The following is an 18,226-nucleotide window of genomic DNA, read 5'->3' as shown; positions in this document are numbered from 1 at the left end:
AGCATCGCAAGCGCGTTACCGACCCAATTCCCAATCCCCTCAGGAGCTCTGGTCACCTTACTCACCAACAGGAACACAATACTGCTTAAAAACAGTATTATTTAGCTGTGATCTTCTGTAAGGTCGAGGTACTACCCCAAACGGGCTGCTCCATATTTTGAGCAGGAAATTCCTGCTGTGCCCTACCTCAGTTAAAAGTACTCATATGTTTACGTATCTGTCCAAGTGTATTTTTGTATTTTGATATGTATCTTTATATGTATTTGTTAGTATGTAGTATGTTATATGTTTAAATATATATGTATAAATTTATCAAGTTTGTTGTTTTTTATTTTTTCTTTTTTTAATGCTATTTTTCTTGTTCTTAAGTAAATACTTCTTGCACTGTTTGCCTCGCTATATAAGCATTTACTCATGACCATGGGTTGATTGGAAGAAATCTCTTTCAAAGATAAGTCCACCTTTGCCATAAACCTTATTATTATGTTGTTTTTACATGTATTTTATGGATGCAATAAAGTATAATATATATATATATATATATATATATATATATATATATATATATATATATATATAAATATATATATATATATATACTTATTTAAAAAAATGCTTTTCCAGTCCGTTTTTACCTATAAAACAAGCATTAAGTTGCTTAAAGTAGGAAGTTAGATATTAGTTAGATATTATAAATAGAGACTAACGCGTTTAAACAAACAAACAAACTTTTCCACTTTATAATCACTTCAGACTATCGCAGTCCACTGCTGGACATGTCTCCACAAGTTCACGCCACAAAAGGCGCGAACTCGTGTGTTTTGCCTATAGTCACCACGCTGGGCCGGCGGGTTAGTGACCGCAGAGCTAGCTTTGTCGCACTGAAGAAGCTGTTCGGCCTGTGTATTTCAAAGTCAGCAGATGGATGGTTATCCCGCCATCGGTCGGCTTTTTAAGTTCCAAGGTATACCTACGGGAAGAGAGGGAGTGGCTACATTCTTTACTGCCGTAACCACCCACCAGATAATATTATATTAGAATAGATTAATGAATTAAAGTTAACGCAATTTGATTATTATTGAATTGAATGAAATGGATGATAGGTAATTAACGGTCGTGGTTACGTTCAACAATTAACCTGGTGGCCAATAACGCGATTACAATAAAGTTTTATTTCCTTCTCTTACTAATTACTTTATCTAAGTATTTTTAATTACTACCTTGATAATGACTTCAGTTATTTGAGTTACTTCTTTAGCTTTGAAACAGCTGTACTTATTCGAATCCTGCTGCTAAGTAATAGCGTTACGACCTTCGACATGTTATTTTCAGTTTTTTTTTTTTTTTGTTCACTATCCACAAGAACCAAATAAGTTTTATATCTATCAAAAATATAACACATATAATGATAATTATAATGACTACGTTTTGAAAAGTTAAGTATTATTAAATATATTAATTCATGCTGGTATCAAAGATTTTAATAGATTCAATATTTGTTCGCTCTGATATTAACATGTGTTTGTAAATTATTTACTAAGAACTCCATCTATAAGTATGACTGAAAACAAAAAGGTATTGCTTTGTAAAAGCTCAAGTAACAAATAAATTACATTTGTATACACAGATGGCGGTTTAATTTTTTATACTTGTGTAGGTACATTTATTGTAATAATATTTCATCCCTTTAAATTTATTAGCAATGTAAAATTAAATTTTTGTCTTAATTATGGGTTTAAAAGCTGTTTCTCAATAAAAATCTTTGTATTTCTTAAAATGCTCAAATTTTTTTTCCGTTAGAGGCGCCACTGTCTTTCGATCAACGCGCATGCGTATCGAAAAACTTTTTTTCAACGTCCCTGAATTTCATGAATGGCGCTAGTTCACAACCTGTCGTCTGTACACTAATATAATTTATTATTTAAATGATTGAAAATGTTAGATCAAGCCATTTATAATAACAGTGACGAACCTCTTAGGTAGTGTTGTGATTATAACATATTAAGATTACCCTCTTAATTTTTTTTGACAATAAATAATAGCGTAAGTGGTCTTTTGATAATAATTTTTTCGCTTGATTCAATTAAAAAATAAATTTTTAATTAATCCATTACACGAAAAAGATTTTACTTCAGTATCATAAAAATAATTTAAAAAGAATGTAATGTTAATTTCCTCAAAACAAAACTGCGGTAATTTTATTGATTTGACACTTTACCCCAATTCAATGTTGTGAATCGTTTCTATGCGAACTTTTTATGTAAGACATCAGTTTAATGTCTGTCGGAACGTGTTTAGCATACTGCGGCTCTAATGATAAATTTATATAAATATATTTTATTTACCATACATTAAAAATTATATAAAAAGTAAAAATAGCTCCACACGTGTATATGTAAATTTATTTTTAAAAGTTCTTATGTTGGCTGTAATAACATAATAGTTATAATGGTTTTCTAACTTTGTGTTTTTCTAGAAATTGAATAAATATTAATATTTGTTTCATATTATGAGGTTAGCAGCCTTATAATACTATGAAAATTGGATCAATTTATGTATGGAAGTTTTTAGGCCAAGTAGGCTGTACACTTAACTCATTAATATTTAATAATAACGTTTTGCAGCGCTGTTTCTGCCTCTTGTTTCCTAACATGTGAAGCAGATCTCGGTCAAGGGCTTTATGATTTTAAGCCAGCCTTAAACATATTTTTAATTTAAATATCATTTAACTTATAGCTTAAAATATATATATATATAATATGCTTAAATCTATTCTAGTAATTCGATATAAATTTTTTCATTCAAATGATTATTTATTGCAATTGTGAAAAAACGTACGGCTATACTGACAAAAGAACATCTATTTCTTTATTATAAATAAGTAAATAAAAAAAGGAAACAAATTAGTTTTATTATATAAAGTTACATATATGAATGAACTCAATAATTTCTTTTAATTTTTAGAAATAACATTTAATTTATTTTACAAAATAACCAACGTATTCTGTATTATTTCCTTTATATATTTTTATCAATATATAATTATATGTATACTTTATTGCTCTCAAAAATACATATAGAAACATCAAATAATAATAAGACAAAGGTATATAAATACAAGTAAAACTCTATAAACGTGAAACTACCATTGGAATAGAAGAAACCTGTCCCATAACGCTTAAATACACGTAGACTGCTACGAAGCGTAGCTGTAGCTATTATTACAACATTGTTGCACATACATGCTGTTGTGTGCATGTCACGTGTAATGTTGTGTGCGTGAGATATTAATTGATAAAGGATGTTCTAAAAATACATAATCATTTTAGCATTCAAAATGTCAAGTAGTCCATTCCCTTACACCTGTGAGCTGTGTGGCGCGGAGGGCCTCACGGACGACGGTATGCGATCTCACACCCTGGAAGCCCACGTGGCAGGACGACCTGACTGCCCATTCTGCGACTGCACTGTGCCCCAACCCCAGCTAGTGGGGCACGTGCAACGCGCTCATCTCCACTATTTGACACCGGAAAGAGAATTAATGGCATTTATCGATGACCAAAGTCCAAGGTAAGAGATTATTCTTATTTATTCAATAATTTTAGGGGTCGGCGAACGGGTAATCAGTCCACTGCCTCACGCTTGCGTGGGTTTTACGCAATACCTCCGAATGATACAAAAATAGAAATTGACATTTCGAACTTCGTATTTTCTTATTTTTGCGGTGTCCAAATTCAATCGAATCAATCAAATATTGAAGAAAAATGTAAAAATATTATAAAGTATTGATGGCTATTTATAGCAGTTGATAGCTATATTTTAATATTTATGGTAAAAATAAATAAATTTAGTTTTGTACATTAAATGGGTGTTCGTAAATGCAAAAATTTAAATATTTACGCTTCTTGGATATATTAAGAATCTCTACTGCTCCTTCGGGTCAGCGTAGTCACGATAATGGAGAGAATGCTAAGAACCGCAACCTGTGATTCCACATCTAATCCCAACTAGATCTGGCAAAATAAGTATAGCGTAAAAGTAAGCTAGAAAACAGCATTAAACCCAGATAACATATACTTTTATGACCATTAAAGGCTTAACCATTATGCTTTTTATCCAAGATATAAAAATGAAGTGAGTATTGTAATAATTCTTCAAAAGAGTTTGCAAAAGTAATGTCAAGTTTATCACCTATTAAATAATCGTCATCAAAATAACCGTATTTAGTCGGAAGAATAGAGTATCGTATTAACAGAATTTTCACGATATTAGTTAAATGTTACATAGGCCTTCTGCCAACTTTATCTTGATAGTATGAACGATGCCGCGACAAATAAGACTGACTTTACCATATCAACAAATCCACAGGACACCTAATGAATGCCTGTGATTAATAAGGCAAAAGTAGAATTCGAATCTTGAGGAATTCGAATCTTATAGCTGTGATCTTCTATAAGGTCGAAGTACTACCCCAGTCATGCTACTCCATATTTTGAACAGTTAATTTCATGCTGTCCCCAACCTCAGTTGAACTGCTAAACTTCTAAAATTAGACGGTAAAAAGGTTATCAGCTGTCATTTAATTTTTATCCATCACAAAATTAATTTAAGTAATTTATCTATAATCTTAGACTCATAAGCTGTGGTAATGATAAGTTATAGAGAAAGAAAGAAAAAAAACTTGTATAATAGTTAATATAGAAGATAATATAGAAGACCAACAGCTATAAATATTATTTACCAATAGTTATAACCGCTTCACGGAAGATGATTAAATAACCTTTGATCTGGAGAAATTTAGCTGAATTGAGATCGCTACAGAGATCCTAAAACTGAAGACGCGCTCATGTATCTTTTATTATTTCGATTAGTAGTTAGAAGGTTGAATAAAAGACAAATTTAATGCTCGTTGGCTATCTCTCGTAATCAACCATTAGGACAAAGTGACAATATATAAATAAAATTAGGTACAAACATATATTAATTTTGCAAGAGAATCTAAATCATCATCATCATAATGATGATGATGATGATGATGATAATGATCTAAATAAAACCATATGCTACTGATATGATAAAAGTGTTATTTTTTTATATTTTGGACGTACAATTTATAATCAGTTTCAGGCAAGATATACGAGTACTCGTATTTAAGCTACACATGCACCCATAGATACAAAGTTAACATGTGACAAAATGTGAAACAATAACTTCCTTAGATTATTCCTTACCTTATTTGTATATTTGAAGCCCCATAGTATTTATTTATCGGCAATTGACGACTACGACAACTATGTGTTTATTCACAAATTATGTAGAGAAGAATACACGATATCAAAATATCTACCAACAAAGCCGCGATACTAAACTAAAGTATTTCTTCGTTTAGTTATGTTATTATTGTGTAAATAATGTATTAAAATGTTCTGCAAATTTATATTGTTGTATGAACAATGTAATCATAACATGATTAGCTGGAAATACACTTTTTCAATTTAGCCGATACAACACACAATTAATGTTAACAATTTTATAAATAGTTTATTTTAAATCATTTCAATAACTGACAAAATGTCAATTATTGAATATATCTATATATTTCCCCATCGATCTAAAGTGCCTCTTATATTCTAATTAAAGAACACTCAGTCCTAAATTCACAAAGATCAAGAGGCAGTGAGTGGGTGATAAGGTGTCAACCTTAACACATGGTTAAACAGGTGACATGGTTACAGCTTCGACGAGGACTCTAAAATGACGACAACAGACAGTTGTAGCTACAACACACCAGGGTCGATCAACGGCTGGCACAGTCCAGAAACTGCCACTTCATATCATAATGGTGCCATATCCAAGAACACGTACTATAACGGCTTCCAAGAAAAAGACTATAAGAGCGAAAGAGACGACGATAAATACTCGAGGTCGCCTAAAAATATCAATCTCACTAATGGACTGAAGAATATTAATATCAATAATGGAGTAATACCGAAAAAAAAATGCAGTCGTGAGAATTCGATCGAACGTGATATGATCAATGGAAGAGATAACAAAGGTAATGCGGACGTTTTGATGTATTGAAGCTTTAAAAACTATTTTAATCGATACAATCTATTTTTGTGTTAATGATTTCCATTTAGATTTTAGCTTAATTTAAGACGCTACATAAATATATATAATGTGAATTCTTCGAGTGTATTCTGAAATTGACTGAGCAAATACATTTTAAATATTTTTGTTTCAGCTGTCCATTCGAGCTCAAATCATAATAGTAACGATAATTCACCTAATAAAACTAAGGTAGCTTTTGTTTTGTAACTTATGATTTTATGTTTTAAGAACACTTGCTTGCTTTATGTTATATTTTTAATGTTCTTTTTACAGTTAGCAATGGCAAGTGCGGGTCAAGGATCGCCTCTTCGGTCACAATTGGCTCTTAAACTTAAATCTAATACACCTAAAAAATCAGCTCCTACCCCTAGCCCCACAGTGCAGGTAGAATACCAAAGAGAAACATATTTTTAACTTTTTTGTTTTTAAGCTTTCTTCTCAATTCCTTTGCCTTTTTAATATTCAGTCAAAAATTTTAAGAATTAAACTGTCAACTTGTCAAGCGTCAAAAAATTTTAACAAATTTTAAATTAAAAACCGGCGCCAAAATCTAATGTTTATGCTTTTTATATTTATAATATTTTTATAAAAGAAAACGTATAAGCTTGTATTATTTGTTAAAATACGTTAATTTTAGTGTCTCTTGTGCGACTTTACATCGACATGCCCAAGGAAGTTAGAAGAACATATAAACAGAGCTCATTTCGACCTCACATCTCCTTCCGTGCTGGGCAATGCTAATGATAACTCCAACACAACAAACAACGTGACCCACGGGCTTACAAACGCGACTGTTGCACTAAATCCGACGTTGGCTTTATCCGCTATGGCCATGTCTCCTGGTCCACATTCCTCGACTTATCAATGTCCAATTTGTGAGAAAGAGTTCTCGAATGGCACTGAGGTTGAGGTCCATTGTAATGTCGAACATCGCGATATACTAAGTCCGCAAAAATCGGTAAGTAAGAGAACATTGTTATTGTTATTATTTAAATATAACAGATTTATTATCTTTATCTTTGTTTAACCGTTAGTATCGTTTTTGTAATGTTTACTCTCCATTTTTATTCTGTTATAAATACTATTTTTATAATTTTTGTATCCTATATGCAACTTAAAATTTTTATAATTGTGAAAATTTCATATAATAGATGTAATATTTTTATTTACTTTAAAAATGTCATTTAACTAAATATTGTTTTTCTCTCAAATAAATAATAAATCACTACTGATGATAATAATTTTCCCAATAAATTGTTAAAATAGTCAATAATGAGCCTGATTTATTAAAGGAATTTTTATAAGTTTGCGTAGTGTAAGTGTATTTGTTTAAAACACGTTTCAGGATCAAGTCGACAATGCGTCTTGTGATGATGTAGTGATGATGGAGGAGAGCCCGGTGAGCAACTGTCCAGTGTGCTGTCAACCATTACCTCTTTCACAGCATGAGCTGGTAAGGAGATATGACTCCTGTGGCTAGTTAATAAAAATTCTCCTAAAAAAAAAATAGTTTAATTTTTGTTTATTTTTGTTTGTTTTATGTAATATTGAACCACATACATAGTTTGCATTATAAATGTGAATAGCTTTAGAAATATTTTATAATAGAACGTAGTTTTTCACTCACATTGACCTTCAACAACACCATAAATATCAGTGGCTACCTAACATAAAAATTGCCACTAGATTACACATAGAACATATTGTCATTGTCAAATATTGGCATATACTAAGTCTACAGAAAAGAGTTTTTTTTATACAAATAGTTCAGCTAACAAGCATACAGCTCACCTGATGGTAAGCAGTTACCGTAATCTATAGACGCCTGCAATCGCAGCATCGCAAGCGCATTGCCAACCCTACCCTCAATCCCCCCAGAAACTAATCAACTTACAACAGGAGTAAGATCGAAGTACTTCCCCAGACAAGCTGATCCAGATTTTGAACAAGATATTCCCTGCTGTGCCTTACCTCAGTTATCAGTACAAAAATTGCCACTAGACTTACACGTATGAGATATTTTTTGTCCAAACTCATAGAATATATTTTTAGATCCAACACATTGAAGAGCATTTCGAAAGAGGAGAGGATGGTTGTTCAAGCACTCAAACAAGTGCGGAGAAAGAAGCTCAGAAGAACAGAGAAGAACAGGAATTCCAATTGCTTAGAGTGAGTGCTATATTTAAAATACATAAGAGTAGGCCTCTATATAGGCCTCTTTCCCCATGTAAGAGAAGATCAGAGCTTAATCCACCACGCTGCTCCAATGCGGGTTGGCGTATATATTTCCTAGTATGAGTAACAATCGCTATCAGGTGTACATGATAACAAACGGGATCAACGGCTTAACGTGCTCTCCGAAGCACGGTGGGGAGAGACAAGGACTGCACAAACACCCAGACCACGGCAAACACATGTATGGCCAATACAAATGTTTGTCATGTGCGAGGATCGAACCCACAATTGCCAGCGCAACCGGCACAATCCATGGCTGTGACCGTTGCGCCAACGCGACGTCGTTTAATTTACCATGCATTAAGTACTTCCACATTGAATTATCACTTTAAGGACAGTTTCTAGATAAAGGTTTTTGACCTGCTAAAGGTTGCTAAAGGTGCTAGAGGTCGCGGGTCACATGACAAAAATATATGATTTTAAATATATTTTTGAAAATAGAATGAAAAAAAAATTATTGTTTCCATTTTTGAATATAACTGAAAAAAAGCGTAGGTTTTTTTAGACGATATTGAGTACATAACGAAAACATATGACCCCCCCCATCTTGTGACAAAGCACCGTATTTTGAAGACCCCACTCCTGAATGCATCACATAGTATATATGTTTATTTATTTATTTATTTAATTAGAACCACCAACAGAATTGCATGTTTAAAAAATTTACAATTAGATATATGCAAAGGTATTAAGTATATACATATAATTCCTCTTAAAGGTAGTTACAGCATGCGCTTTAGACAATTGAGTCATCAGCATCAAAAGATTTTAAACATATAGGATTTAAATTTTAAAAAAATACATACAAAATAAAGAACTAAATACATAACTATTACTATTATAAATTAAGATAAGTTAATATTAGTGCTACATAACTTTTGATTTGAGGAATCAAATGACTTTAATAGTTTCTTTGTGTTCCCTAATATATGATATGCGATCTAAGTAAAAGTTATTATAAAGTTATGTTATATTTTATTTTAGGCTCAGTATGGTATGGAGGAGGATGAAGAAGGCTACACCAGCCGAGCAGCCAGCAGTCTCAAGCGAGCGGTGTACAGCGGAGCACTATCTGTGGCCGGGTACTACGAACGCAGCGTGGGGCTCCGTAAAGCAAGTGCTCAAGGATTGGATGCGGGATGTTCCAAGACCAATGGTTTGTTTTTATACTTTTCTTGCTTGCTTCATCCACATAGATGACATGATTATGAACATGAATTTAACTCTTCTGTATTTTGACATTAAAATGTAGCCTGAGTGACATCGCTCGGTGATATCATAATATTACATAGGGAAAAGAGTTTTTAAAATTGATTCAGTACTTTTTGACTGGTGCTGTATTGTAAATGTTCCGAATCAGCGGAAGCTTTTAAATATTAATTTGTAAAATAATGACTTAAAATCACTTTAAAATATTAGTATAGATGCACTGCACAATTGATATTGTAGTCAATTTTCTCCTTTAGAAATATAATTCAAATATTTGATCCTATTCGATACTGGTATAATGTCAATCTTCTGTCATTGTCAGACTTCATTACAGTAGATCACAGCTAAATAGTGCCGCTCTCAAGCAATTTCAGAGCTCATGGGGGGGATTGGGGATAAGGTCGGCAACGCGCTTGCGATGCTTGTAGTGTTGCAAGCGTCTTTAAGCTACAGTAATCGCTTACTATCAGGTGGTAACATAACATACATCAGGTGGTAACGTACGTCACGCTTGTTTGCTAACCAAGTTGTATAAAAAGAAAAATTTTCCTCAGTTGGTCTGCTCCAGAATTTGAGCTAAATATTTCATGCCGAGCCCTATCTCAAAAAAAAAAAACGAGTGTGCTTTAGACCACACGAATGAAATCAAACTTCTGCGCAATAGGCTTGCTTTGTGTCTAAGATATACGAAACGTAACTGGCTATGAAAGAATGAGAGAAAGAAAATGTGTGCTCGCCTCGCCCGATCACGCTTTTTGTAACGCTGTCGTCACGCATTCATCAGCTTACTCCTCAAGTCAAGCGTGCGTAAAGAAGTTTTACTCTGAAAAGTGCTTAACATCAAATACTTAATAAATATTGCTTTTTCAGGTATTTTAGAAAGGATAGCACAATTAAACTCGCAGAATCCCAGTATTGTCAAAACCTACCTTTGCAGTGCGGTGGATCACTACGCTAGTACTTACGGGGATAGGGGATGGGGGTGCGGTTATAGGTAAGACTTATTTTTTTTACATGCTGGTAAATATAAATAAAGTCATAAAATTGTACCACATATAATACACACTATTACTAAGATTTATAAAAAAAACACTCAAATAGAACCAGTAATTTACATACTAGATTTTTGATTCAGATTATTTTTTTTTTCAATTATGTTCTTGTTGGGTTTTTGTTTAGAGTAAATAAAACACTAAATACACATTCAAAGTACTATGTTTAACTAATTTTACTGTCTAGCTTAGAAATCGAAAGTAGTACAATGTGGTTCAATTTAATGTTTCATGCTATGTATAATCTTAAAATAAATATTCATATATTTACTTTTCAAAGAAGTATTGTTTAAAGTTCTAATCTTCATTTTGATCAACTACTAAACGACTTAAAAAATTTCTGATTCTCAATGCGATTGTATTATTTTTTCAATATGTGTTAATACATAGCTTTTTGCTGGGAGTAGTGATTTTAATCATTCTTTTCTTTATTGGAAAGCTTGGTACTTGTGTCATGTGTGATTTAAACTCGGTCGAGATGTGACGAGTACTTTTTGGCTTGTTTACCGACCTAGTTATATTAAAAAAAAAAGAATTGGTTTCGACTAGTTACCTACTTTGTCTTACTTGTGAATGTCTGAAGTCATTTTTTTGAACAAACACTATTTATTCTCGTATGATAATATCAAATGTAAAAATTTTTCATTAAATATTAAGACTTCATAAAATCAAATGTAATAATGTCAACAGGAACATGCAAATGGTGCTCTCGTCGTTAGTGCGTCACCCGCCGTACGCGGCTTTGTTGAGTGGCGTCACGGAAAAGGAGTGTGAATGTGTGCCGTCTATACCCAGTTTGCAGTTGTTAGTGGAGCGAGCTTGGCAACTTGGGTTTGATACTCAGGTAAGGTTAATCAGACAGAAATTTGAAAACGTTCAATAATTGTTACAATAAGGAAGACTTGAACAAAATGTAATCAGGGTAATGAGGTTGGATTGTGATTACAATGTGTAATCTGTAATCGTGAGAACAGGATATTAATAATTGTGTTTGCTTCAATTACATCGACGAGTAATACAACGTAGATCGACGAAAAAATAGTCAAGTAACTACGCGTTATCAAAGATTACTCAAAAATTAGTTATCAGATCTCAATAAAATTTATATGTGACCACACGACAAACATCAGCTTTCGATTAAATTAAAAATTATTAAAATCGGTACACCCAGTAAAAAGTTATTACGGATTTTCAAGAAGTTCCCTCGATTTCTCTGGGATCCCATCATCAGATCCTGGTTTCTTTATCATGGTACTAAACTAGGGATATCTTCTTTCTAAAAAAAAAAGAATTATCAAAATCGGTATACCCAGTAAAAGGTTATTGCGGATTTTCATGAGTTTCCCTCGATTTCTCTAGGATCCCATCATCAGATCCTGGTTTCCTTATCATGGTACTAAACTAGGGATATCTCCTTTCCAACAAAAAAAGAATTATCAAAATCGGTACATCCAGTAGAAAGTTATGCGGTATAATACAACGTAGGTCGACGAAAAAAGCGTCAAGTAAAAACGCATTATTAGATATAACTCGAAAAGTAGTTGTTAGATTTCAAATAAATTTAAATGGGACCAATTGACACACACCACCTTTCGATTAAAAAAAAATTGTCGAAACCGGTCCAACCGGTCAAAAGTTCTGATGTAACATACATAAAAAAAAATATTGTCGAATTGAGAACCTCCTCCTTTTTTGGAAGTCGGTTAAAAAAGTAATCATATCTGGTGAGTAATGATGACTACCTTGTAATCGTAATCTTGATTACATTTTCTGATTGACTATAAGGCGAACAGTAACAGTTTTGAAAAATAAAAAAAAATTATTTAATCATAATAAGTATTTTTATTTTTGTAATCAGTCTCATATCAATATTCTAATATATAAAATTCACGTGTCGCGGTGTTTGTAGTTAAACTCCTCCGAAACGGCTTGACCGATTCTCATGTAATTTTGTGTGCATATTGGGTAGGTCTGAGAATCGAACAACATCTATTTTTCATTCCTCTAAATGTTTAAGGGTAGTCCAATCCCAATTGTTTTTTAATTTTTAGATAAATTATTTATTTTTTATTTTATTGTGATTTAGCGTCAAAAAATACATATAACCCTAAATTTTCACCCCTCTACCACGAACCCTATTTCTTGATAGCGTTTAGTGGCAACACAACTTTTGCCTAGTCAGCTAGTATGTTTTATATATAAAAAAAAAAAAAAAAAATTCGCAAACTAAAAAGGACCGACTTCAATTACATCAACCATAATACAACGAAGGTAGACGAAGCAATAGTCAAGTAACTACACATTAGACATAACTCAAAAAGTACTCTTAAAATATTTTTTTATACCACTAGGCCGTCAAAAAAGCGTACGTCTAAGCGTTTATCCTAATTTAGACGCTTGTGAAATTAGAAGCATCGCAAGCGCGTTGCCGACCCTACCCTCAACCCTCCCCAGGAGCTCTGATCACCTCGCACACCACAGGAACATAACACTGCTTGAGAACAGTATTATTTAGCTGTGATCTTCTGTAAGGCCGAGGCACTTTCTGGGCTTACAGAAGACAGCTTACAGGCTGCTCTAGACTTTAAGCAGGATATTTCCTGCTGTGCCTTACCTCAGTTAAGTAAATAGTTTGATAGCATAAAATTATATATTTTGTTATTTCAATTATAAGAAATGTATACCCACAGTGGGGAAAGGTGGGGCATTTTCCCGACCCTGATTCAAAGGTAACAATTGATATTTTAGATTTTCATCATCATCATCATCTCTTCATTCTAATATGGTCCAGTGCTAGACACAGGCCTCCACAAGTTCGCGCCAAAAATGGAGTGAACATATAAAAATTTTAAAACGTTTGTATCGACATCTATCTCGCGACATATAAAAAACTAGAGAAAACTGACGTATCCTACATTGCGCTATCAAACTTATCAGAGTGATTGAGTATATATACAAGAACCCGACAACAACTGTCGGGGCGATAGCCCACCAGACACAATACCCGTCCGGTTGGAGGATCCTCCCTTTGCGAGGGTGGATAAGGAAATTCACACCTATTCCTAACACTCCCAAAAATTAATATAACTGACAATGCAATGTAAACTTTAATACTATGAAAATAAAGTGCTGTTTCTATATCAGGGCTCCGAACAACTCGGCTGTAAGCTACACAACACGAGAAAGTGGATCGGTGCTTGTGAAGTTGTCACCGTGCTGTCTTCACTTAGGATAAGGTAACTTTATTTTTATACATATTACAATAGTATTAAATGTTAGTCAATAATTATATAAATTTAATTTCACCACTAAAGATAAAACTGAGAAATTGAAAAATCAAGCAAATACCACCTACTCAAAACTCAAATTAGCCGTTTGTGGAACACGCAAAGGGTTGTCATCCAGCATAAAAAAATACTTAGAACAGCTAGATTCCAACATTGACATAAGTATTCTCCAGAAACAAACAGCCATACATACAACAATCATACTCAGTAAAGTGCTTGGGGATACTGTTTTCGTACACAATATGCAAGACCCACTTTCACAAAACACACAACTATCACTAGATAGAGACACGCAGCAATTATCTTACACACAGCAGCTAGCAGACACACGACACTCTCAACACAACTCACGAACCTAGCACAAAAAATTTACAAAGACGAGGAAGAGGTAGAGGAAGGAGAGGCGCGCAACGTATAGAATAGGAGGAATATAAATGTTTTTTTCTCGTGGGTTACGAGTCAGGGCATTTATTTAGACTGACGTAAGTCGTGAAGGTTAGCCAACCAGCAAAATATATATAAATGTTTCATACTCATACTTGGGGAATCCCCAGTAGGTACCCCGGTCTTACCCCGACTACACACAAGTAAAAATTCCCAAGCCACAACAAATATCTACAAGACATTAACAAATATTTCTAATGTGCAATCGTTAACGTAGCCAGTTATTGTGGCTACTGCGCCAACACATCGTTTAATTTTATTATTATTTTCTCTTTTAAATTTGTATATTTACATCCTATATTACATCTATGTCGCAACATACGACTTAAAACTGACGTATCCTACATCGCGATATTAAAGTTATTCGAAGACTGAAGATATATACAGGAGATCGACGGCAAATGTCGGGCAGTAGCTCTCCAGACAGAACACCCATCTGATCGAATGATCCTCCCTTTTCAATGGTGGATGAGGAACTTTACTCCCGTTTCCTCATTCCCCCAAATACATATAAATAAAATTGGGTTATCATAAAATCTGTGTACTGTCAATTTTTAAAACAGCTTCTTGATAAAATCAAAATCAAAAACAGCTTTATTCAAATATGCATGAGCACTTTTGAATTGTCATTTTACAAATCAAAACTTTAAAAATAAATTATTATATTTGTAGAAGTAAAGCTACCACCGATTCGGAATGTAAATTCTGCAGAGAAGAATCGACAAGAAACTCCGCAGTTACTCTTTTGAAAATAATATATAAACTGTTTTAGTACAAAATTAGAAACATGTTGCATGAAATACAGCGTCACTAAGTCCACACATCTTTATCAACAATGTATTCCTGCACCGAGTAATAAGCTTTATCTATTAATTTTTTTTAATAAAAACTTAAATTTATTTTGAGACAATTCCAAAATCGTTTGTGGTATTTTATTATACCTGCGAATACCATGACCCAGAAAGGAAACGTTTACTTTGCGCAGTCGGAAACTTGGAGTTACAATTTTGTTATTCCTTCTCGTGTTTACAATGCGATTCTTACTATTTATTTCAAAACAATGAATATTGGTGAAATACAACATTAAATATATGGTGAATATACATAATATTGTTATAAATATACTGCGACGCAATTAATATTATTGTTAATATGTCTTCCTTTTAGAAAACATCCCGTAGGGAGACGCGAGCTCCAAGATCGTAAATGCCGCAAATAGTCCTTTTTTGTAAGATAAATATAGTCTCAATATCTGCAGCATTACCCCACAGTAACAGGCCGTAAGACATAACACTATGGAAATAGCTAAAATATATTAAGCGTGCAGTTGCAACGTCGGTCAGCTGTCGTACTTTTCTAACTGCGAATGCTGCGGAGCTAGTCTACCATTCAAGGATGACAAATGGGAATTCAACTGAAGTTTTGGAGTCCAAAAGTATCCCTAAGAAAACTGCAGTATCATTGACAAATAAGCCTCTCGTTATTTATTATAAAATTATAATTTGGATGCTTAACATTAGGTAACGAAAACACAACGCACTTGGTTTTTTTGGCATTCAAAACCAAGTTGTTTATTTTAAACCAATCTTGAATTTGCGACAAAGAAGCGTTCACGTCATCATAATTTTCTTTTTTCCTTTCAACTTTAAATATTAGAGAAGTGTCATCTGCAAATAGCACTATATCACAAATATATTTAACAAAAAATGGCAGATCATTTATATATATTAAAATAATTGTGTTTGCACGCAAACGAAAAAAAAACCGACTTCAATTACATCGACAAGTAATACAACGTAGATCGACGAAAAAATAGTCAAGCAACTACGCGTTATCAAAGATTACTCAAAAAGTAGTTATCAGATCTCGATAAAATTTATATCTGACCACATGATAAACATCAGCTTTCGATTAAATTAAATATTATCAAAATCGGTACACCCAGTAAAAAGTTATTACAGATTTTCGAGAGTTTCCCTCGATTTCTCTGGGATCCCATCATCAGATCCTGGTTTCCTTATCACGGTACCAAACTAGGGATATCCCCTTTCCAACAAAAAAAGAATTATCAAAATCGGTATATCCAGTAGAAAGTTATGCGGTATAATATAACGTAGGTTGACGAAAAAAGCGTCAAGTCAAAACGCATTATTAGATACAACTCGAAAAGTAGTTGTTAGATCTCAAATAAATTTAAATGGGACCAATTGGCACACACCACCTTTCGATTAAAACAAAATTTGTCGAAATCGGTCTACCCGGTCAAAAGTTCTGATGTAACATACATAAAAAAAAAAAAAAAAAAAATACAGTCGAATTGAGAACCTCCTCCTTTTTTGGAAGTCGGTTAAAAAGAAGAAATGGACCCAGAATCGACCCCTGTGGAACGCCCATTTTCAGCACAGATCCAGAAGACTTCGTTTCGTTTATTGATACGTGTTGAATTCTATTAGATAGATATGAAGCAATTAGATTAAGAGCTTTACCATTAACGCTGTAATACTCAAGTTTACTGAATAAGATCCCGTAGTCCACGCAATCGAATGCCTTTGATAGGTCACAAAATATACCACTAGCATTTTGTGATCTCTCCCAAGCGTCATATATATGTTTGAGAAGTGCCACACCAGCATCTGTCGTAGAGCGACCTCTAGTGAAACCATATTGTTCACTGTGAAAAATTCCATTAACTTTAAAAGGAAGAGAAGTTGATTTAGCATAATTTTTTCAAATGTTTTTTTGTTAAGAACGGTAGGATTGAAATTGGTCTATAATTACTGGGAGCACTTCGACTTCCCTTTTTAAAAAGTGATAAAACTTTACTAAATTTTAGCAAATCTGGAAAAAACCCCACTTTAATAGCATTCTTAAAAGTTAAAGCTAAGTACGGAGCGAGGTCATCAATGATAGTACTAATTAATTTAACGGAAATGCCCCACAGATAATTTTTTTTTTTTAATATTAAGACTCTTAAAAGCTTTTAGAATATCTAAAGAATCAACTTGCGAGAATGAAAAATAAACATTACATTTGCTTACGTTATTTTTAAGAAGTTGGGTAGAATCAGTTGAAGATGAATTCAGTCGAGAAGTTAATTCAATGGGTATTTTATCGAAAAAGGCTTCAAAGACGTTTGCCAACTTGTTATCCGAGCTTACAACAGCACCATTTATATTTAACTCAGTTGGTATAGTTGGCTTATTACGTTTCCCACAGATACTATTAATTATATTCCATGTGCATTTTATTTTATCATCAGAATTAATAATTTCATTTTTGATATATTTTGAGTTAGCAGCCATACAAACAGCTTTAAAAGTTTTAGAATATAGATATCACTGTTCAGTGCATAACATTTCAAGGTTGCGGTATTTTATAACCGTTCTCACAATACTGACAAATCAAAAGTGCCTTGAAAAGTCCATTTCAATTAATACTTTAAATTTGGATTTCTCAGGTGTCAGCTAATAGATTTCCACAAGCCAACGGCACCGGACGGTAGCCATCCAGCGCTCTTTGAATGGGTCCTGAAGTACTTTCAAAACGAACCAAATGCCTTCAAACCACCACTGTACTTGCAACATCAAGGTAAATATGTGAAATTATAGATTTGATTTCTTTGTTAGTGATGATAATTTTAGGAGAGACCAAATAATTAGCAAAAGAATAATTTTGATCACAAATATTTATTCCAAATGATTAAACGTAGGACCTGTTTATTTTCTTTATATTATGTTGTATTTCCCATTATTTTTCTTATTATTTTTTATTTCGAATTTTACTGAAAAGAATTACACTACGCTTCAGCATGTAATATCCCACTGCTGGGCATAGGCCTCCTTCCCCATGTAGAAGAAGGATCAGAGCTTAATCTACCACGCTACTCCA

Source organism: Melitaea cinxia, chromosome 15 (assembly GCF_905220565.1).
Source record: "Melitaea cinxia chromosome 15, ilMelCinx1.1, whole genome shotgun sequence".
Lineage (NCBI taxonomy): Eukaryota > Metazoa > Arthropoda > Insecta > Lepidoptera > Nymphalidae > Melitaea > Melitaea cinxia.
The sequence above is the reverse complement of the archived record's forward strand: the minus strand, read 5'-3'. Positions refer to the sequence as shown.